This window comes from Maniola jurtina, chromosome 6 (assembly GCF_905333055.1).
Source record: "Maniola jurtina chromosome 6, ilManJurt1.1, whole genome shotgun sequence".
NCBI lineage: Eukaryota > Metazoa > Arthropoda > Insecta > Lepidoptera > Nymphalidae > Maniola > Maniola jurtina.
Genome location: NC_060034.1, coordinates 745961 through 753399, shown reverse-complemented (window position 1 = coordinate 753399; position 7439 = coordinate 745961). Strand labels below are relative to the sequence as shown.

The 7439-nt window shown below is 38.1% G+C and overlaps 1 long non-coding RNA gene across 1 annotated transcript; it reads right to left on the bottom strand.

The window, feature by feature from the left end:
* Positions 1-492: 492 nt before the first annotated feature.
* On the bottom strand, positions 493-7058 carry LOC123865967. Its single transcript, XR_006796092.1, has 3 exons — positions 7012-7058; positions 6435-6436; positions 493-635 (listed from the first exon to the last, which is right to left on the bottom strand). It is a non-coding gene; the product is annotated as an uncharacterized LOC123865967 (long non-coding RNA).
* Positions 7059-7439: the final 381 nt, after the last annotated feature.

The window sequence follows — 7439 nt, the reverse complement described above, 5'->3', positions numbered from 1 at the left end:
GTCGCCGCAATCAAGTAGTAAAAAATAAATAACAACCCGATGTAGTTAGTAGAAAAATCCCATTACGTAATACAGGATAATTTATTCAAATGATGTCAGTGTAAAGTAATGAATGTTCGTATTCGCTGCAATTAATCAGCCACTATCCAAGCCCGACCGATCCTCACAGATTGATGGCAGTGCTGTGCGCAATCACCGGTAAACGATATCGATACCGTACCGATACGATACCGATATCTGATCGATAAAAATGACTAGCCATTTAGACATAGCCTGTTCAAGAAAACCAGCTAATAGGGAAGTAAGACTGTTGCTGCATTTCCTTGGCGCAGCGTCACATGCAGATTGAAAGAATAAATAGCAGAGCTCGTTAAAAACACCCCGGATGGGTTCAAAACTAATCAGGCGAACTTCGACTAACACACAAGTTTAATCGTTAGACGTTTATATTTATCTTAAAAATATAGATATAAGGAAAAGGTGATCGACTGACTATTCTATCTATGCATAGCTCAAACTACTGGACGGACCGGGCTGCTTATACAGATAGCCATTATGACGTGGGCATCCACTAACAAAGGATTTTTAAAAATTCAATCCCTAAGGGGGTAAAATAGGGGTTTAAAATTTGTGTACTTCACGCTGACAAAGTCGCGGGCATAAGTTGTCGTATTTATAAAAACGTCTTACTTCTACTAATAATTTATTCAAATATCTGCGCACAGTAATGAATGCACGTACTCGTAAATGCTGCAATTAATCTGCCACGAAGCGATCCCCACAGACGGATGGCCGTGCTGTGCGCAATCACCGGTAAGCGACGTCGATACGATACCGATACCGATCGCATAATAGCTAACAATTTACAGGGACGGACCGGGAGTATTGAGGTCCTGGGCTAATACTACTTGGGGACCTGCCTAATTAATCAACTAGGTACCTAATTACCAACTATTTAGTCAAAAAACTTTTCGATGTAATGGTGACAGTATACGACTCGCCGAACAGATGCATGAAGCCCCTTGGACTGTGAATGACTGCGTTTGTGAGAAAATACACCGAAAATAAATGGTGGGGAGTATACTATAGTAGTATAGTATTCAAATTCAAATTCAAAATGTTTTTATTCAATTAGACTTTTACAAGTTCTTTCGAATCGTCAAAAGCATCTACCACTGGTTCGGAATGCCTTTCCTACCGAGAAGAACCAGTAGTGTAGGAGAGAAGAGCGTAATAGCGAAAAAATGCAACCAAAAACAGCTTCGAGAGATACCCCGTTTTCATTTGATAGGTGTGCATACGGTTTAATTGATTTCAGGGTGCTAACCTACCATTGTTTTTGCCATTACCATACCATTTTTACCATTTTTTTTTTCTTTTTTTTTATTCACAATATTGTCCATTTTGGGGCTGGGGGCTTTGGGCTGCAGACCAAAAAGACCTTATAAAGATCCGTCCATGGCAGTATGTACTATAGGCTAATGGCATCGCTATCAGCGAAATACAATTATATAAAAGGTAAAGCTGACTCAATTAATGATCTATCAACACACAGCTCAAACTATTGAACGGATCGGGCTGTTTGGTATGCTGATAGCTATTATGACGTAGACATCTGCTAAGATTTTCTTGAAAACTCAACCCCTAAGGGGGTTAATGAGGAGTTAGCAATTTGGTCCACGCCTATATAATATTCGCTAACTTAGTGTCTAGCACTGAATGATAGCCAACAAGCTTATTTACATTTATTTTTAATCCATTGAAGGTTTTCTACAAAAAAATATTTTGTCATCAGAAGCAGCAATGTATGTCCAATTCAATGTATCATTCAGTGTTAGACACTAAGTTAGCGAATCACCTAGCAGGTTTTTCATTGTAACAAAAAATGAAGTGATAGACAACATGTAGTAAGTATGAAATAAATACTGTAAGGAATAAACTCAATAAACGCTACTGAATTCCAACTCATAAGAAATCGAAGAGAAAAAAAATAGGAATCCACACAAAGACTCCACCTGGCCATATTTCGGTCCAACCTCTATAAATCCGAAGTAAGAAAACAGTTCGATTGGCCCGTCCCGGCCGGAGATAAATGCGGGTGTGAAAACGTTACATCTCCCACGATCGTTAGCTGGAATAGATATCGCAAACTTGTTATGGGGATTTGAATTTATTTTTGGTCATGAAAAATATCTTCCTATCGAAATTGATTATATTTTATGGGATAAACCACAGATTTCTATGGACTGATTTTTTTGATTGCTGAATAAACTTTAACTAGCCAATATTCAAATTCTAATTCAAAATATTTTTATTTATATTTTTATTTTTGTTCAATTAGACTTTTACAAGTACTTTTGAATCGTCAAGAGCATCTATCGCTGGTTCGAAATGCCTTTCCTACCGAGAAGAACCAGCAAGAAACTCGGCGGTTGCCATAATTGGCTGGATTACTAAACAAACGCCTACTGTCAAAACGCATGAGTCAAAAAAAAATTGGATTACGCTCTCTTTTTTCCTTGACTGAAACCCGAAATGTGACGGTTCAAATCTTCCCGTTGCACTAGTTACTACTGTGGTACCTATTACCATAAGCTTGACGCTTAGTTGGAGGGGGAAGGGGAATATAAGTCATGATAACATCGCTAATATTCCTTGAAAAAAACTAGCAAGGCTATCGTTATGTGTGTTCTAGCACTTGAACAATTAAAAGGAAATATAAATTAATGCACATATTAGTCGCACCATAAGGCACTGTTTATAGAGTGAATAGAGGAACTCCTCTTAAACACAGTTTATGTGTACTTAGCAGTGTGACAAGTGCTCAGCTCGCTAGGAGGAGGAATTTATGGCTCTGGCTCATTACGAATTAGTTTTTGCACGGCGCGTCGCTCTGAATCAGACCGTCTTACACTACACGCCATTATGAGGATTCAGAGGCCATTAAATAAGCAAGTTATTTAAATGAAAATATAAAGAGCGGTGATAGTACCTTTTTTTATTCATATACAAGTTAGCCCTTGACTGCAATCTCATCTAGTGGTAAGTGACGATGCAGTCTAAGACGGAAGCGGGCTAACCTGGAAGGGGTATGGCAGTTTCCATTAAACAGCACGTCGCTCTGAATGAGATCGTAAATACACGCCACTATGATGAAGCAAGTTATTTAAACAAAAATGTCTTAAAAAACTGAAAATTGACAATCAATGGGAACTTCCGACAGAAGTGAAAAACTATCAGTTATTTTAATATTATTCCGGAAAATTAAAGAGTCCCGACGAGATTTTAAAAAACCTAAATCCACATGGATGAAGTCATGGGTATCATCTAGTATAAATATCAAAGGGGAAATTAATCACTAGTAGACAATACATTATCAACATAAGCTCAAACTGTTGGGTCTAAATACTTGTGATAGGTAAGTTTTGATAAGTTCTTTATAAAGTAAGGACTAAAGTATCACTAAGGAAATTTTTCAGACATTTCACTCCAACAAAGCTGGAGTGAGGCATCTAGTTGAAGTGTAAAGCAATAAATTATAAAAAAAAAATGATAATTTATTCAAAACCTACAAAAAATACTTTTCGACAGTTAGTTCCACCGCAAAACACGGCAAAATGATTTAATATTTTAATATTATGTGTGTATTGTTCGAACAGACAAATAAAATTAATTTACGACTAGCGACTGCAAATAATTTAATTAAACCGCATAAGTTTCGTAGCCACAATTGATGACAAAATTTATAACAGTTTAAAGGAGCGCGCCCCTGTTTGAAATAGTTCCCGACCTCTGTATTGCCATCGTCTTATAGTACAAGAGATGGCTGTAAGTTATCCTTTACTCCGAGTACATCAGACGTGTGGGATACTTAAGACAAACTGCAATTTAATCTCTATATTGGTAGGATAACGAACTACTAGAAAGAGTGAATTTTCACACAAAATATATTTCTTGCCCTCTTGAATTTTTTCCTCAAACCCCATATTGACAGTAATATCTTTATATTATGTGTTAAAAAGTATCTGCTTTGTGATGACTCTCTTTCGGAACCAAAACTTGCAATCAATTAATTGATCTATAGTAAAAAATAGCATTTAACCACATCAAGGCATACTTTGAAATCACGTTACGTCTAAATGTACTAATTTGCTTGGATATTTTATCAGCGGTCTCTCAGTCCATTGTGCCTTTAATAGGCGACCTGTGTCGTACAGCGTTTGACATATTCATAGCTCGCCAACCGTTGGCGCGGGTGTATTAAATTTATTGTTTTAATTAAAATTCACATTGTAAGATAGTTTTGGTTTAGCAATTACATACGTCCGCGAGTATTAATTTCGCTGTCGCTTTAACATGGGTAGTAAATTTTAAAAACGTTTCATTTTTCACTGGTTGTCCGTCGTCCTTTCAGACGTAAAACTACGTCATGTATGGGCAATATGCAAGCCTCAATTACAGCAGCATAAAATGCTCATAATTAATGTCTACAGATTCAAAACGTGAATGTCTGCTACTAATTAGGGACTTAGTAACTAAGCTGGTCTCTACGTAGTTATAGTTATGCTTGAAGATTGTGCTAATAGAACTGGAGAGAACTGGCGGTCGATTATTGGAGATGTAGCAAAATGATTATTAGTATGGTTACGTCATACAAACAATTTTAGCGTTTTTTTATTTATTTATTTTGGTAAGTGATGATGCAGCCTAAGACGGAGCGCGTTTGCATAGAAGATTCTTATTCACTCTTGACTTAAATAAAAAATGGAGGGCAAAAACTGATGCCGGAAGGGCATTCCATACTATCCTAGCAGTTCAAATTAGAATCAAGGAGCCAATCGCTTCGTATGTGTCTGTGGAATTTTGACAACGTACGGGCTCAGACCTTGACGATGCCTTGCAGTAGGATAGTAGAAAGGTGAAAGAGGAGCCAGGCCAATAGTTCTTGGGCACACTGCCCGAAATATATCCTGTAGATTTTTACTGATCGATAGCCTTTTTGCTTGCTAAAACAGTAAAGGAAAAGCATCGTGAAGAGTCAGTCCTGCATGCCGGAGAGTTCTCCATGTTTTTAAAGGTGTGTGTAGTCTACCAATCCGCAAACCCTTCTCACACTGGCAGGAGATCCAAAGGAGGAAGAGGAGGGCTGGCAATGGGCTGAGATGATGATCAAAGTCAATTATCCAAAACTATTGTACACTTTCTGATTGTCAAACAATGATGTAGTAGGGATAATTAATTACGTTAACTTTAAACTAAAGCTACGAGGGTTCCAAATGATGATGAGCACCTACTAAAGAATCTGAATATGAAAACTGGTGCAAATTATTTCAATTAACGTTAACCCAGTGAATATTTTTAACGCGACTTTAAGCGCGTCGCAGTTTTCAACAGCTTTCACAGTTCCAACTCCCAACACTCAAAAATCTGTCCTAATTATGACGTCGTTACCCGTAAAGTACCGTACTGGTAGTTTCATTATTTTTAACCTATAAAATTATTGCGTTTTAATGACTACCGACGCAATGTTGCCTGGTTATAGGGCTTTTATTGGTTATACTTTGGAGAGTTTGCTTAGGACCTGGTTCTTCCTTATGGCCGATTCACACCAATTGCGTATGCAGCACGTACACGTAACACGTGCGTAGTGAACCCGTAGACGTAACTGCACGCATTATGTCTACGTGAACGTTCACGCCACGCAAGCGGTATGCGATGTCTCATACAGTTCCATATATTAAAACGCAATAGTCTACGCTTACTCAGCCTGTGTGAACGAGCTCTTAACCGTCCTACAACAGTTAAGAAATCGTGACCCTTATATTGTGGTGGAAAACCAATATACTAGTAGGTTTTTTTTAAAAGTTTCTGCGTGGAATGCCCAATGCCCTTCCGTAGTTCGTGTTTCCTGCCAAATATATCTAACCCTTGGCAAGAGTGAAGAGGCATCTTCTGGGCAAGTGCGTTCCAGCCTAGTTCCAACCAACTGTTTTGCTTTTTATTATCTAAGCTCATTGCTTTTTATTAAGCAATTGGATGGAATGGCAGATGGATGATGGATGTTTCCTATTTAGAAACATTTTTGCTCAAATGAAGTTTTAAAACGTCGATGGCTAGAACGTTATAATAAAGCAAACTCTACGTGGACAAAATCGCCAGTAAAAATTAGTTACACCCTACCTATACGGTTTCAAACCTTACATTTACTTACACATTACCAAACATTTAAACTTACCCCTTCCATTCACCCCGCAGACTTGCAAAAGCTGCACAAAGCGCACTTTTCATAGAACTTCCACAAAAAAATAAACACGACTAACAAAACCCCACGAACCACGAATGATGTAATTACTTTAAAAGCCGGGCAAATATTTTTATATGTAATAAGCGTCTGGGAGGCTGTGTTAATAAGGGGATGGTTAACGTGACCAAACGTCTTGATTTTCCCAGGACGATTCTATTTTTATGAAAATTCGGAGGTAGTGGGTACGATAGCCTAATGGTTAAAACTTCGGCCTATTGCGGCGTCTGAGGTTCGATCCCGGTCCCGCAACTCTAATTCGCTCTATCACTTGCTTTGACATGCATGCCTAAGAGTTCTCCATTATGTTCTCCATGGTAAGTTTCTCACGATTTTTCCTTCACCGTTAAAGTTAGTGATATTTAGACCGAACTGAATTGGAGGTAGGTTTGACTGGCTTGAACTAGACTGGACAATTATTCATTCTAGTCCATTATGGGCAGCAAACAAACACTCAAAAATCACACTAATATTATAAAGGCGAAAGTTTGTATGTGTGTGTGTGTGTGTGTGTGTGTGTGTGTGTGTGTGTGTGTGTGTGTGTGTGTGTGTGTGTGTGTGTGTATGTTTGTTACTCCTTCACGCAAAAACCACTGGACGGATTTGGCTGAAATTTGGAATGGAGATAGATAATATCCTGGATTAGCACATAGGCTACTTTTTATCCCGGAAAACCAAAGAGTTCCCACGGGATTTCGAAAAACCTAAACCCACGCGGACGAAGTCGCGGGCGTCAGCTAGTGCGTAATAAGTATTTGCTTCGGCTGGGCGCACTGACGCCTGCATTTTAACATATTTATATAAATTCGCTTTTTTGTCGTTCTGTTTGTTTATTTATCTGTGTGGCGTAAATTTTGCAATTGGTTTAAAACTGACTTCTCGGTGAGCTAGAGACTTGAAAGTTTAATTTTTGGAACTGGATGACAATGCAACATTGACTAGCTGTTTTTAACTTATTCAGCTATTTGTTATTGAACTCAAAGCCCTCCTAATTAGTGTCCCAATTTAAGCCAAAATATCTTAGTCACTTTAGGGGATGGTCCGTAATAGTTTAAACAAATCCATTAAGTAATACCGTCGTGCCTTCCTGTTTACTTTCCCCTAACCGTTGTACAGACGAAAATCGTTTTAAGTTATT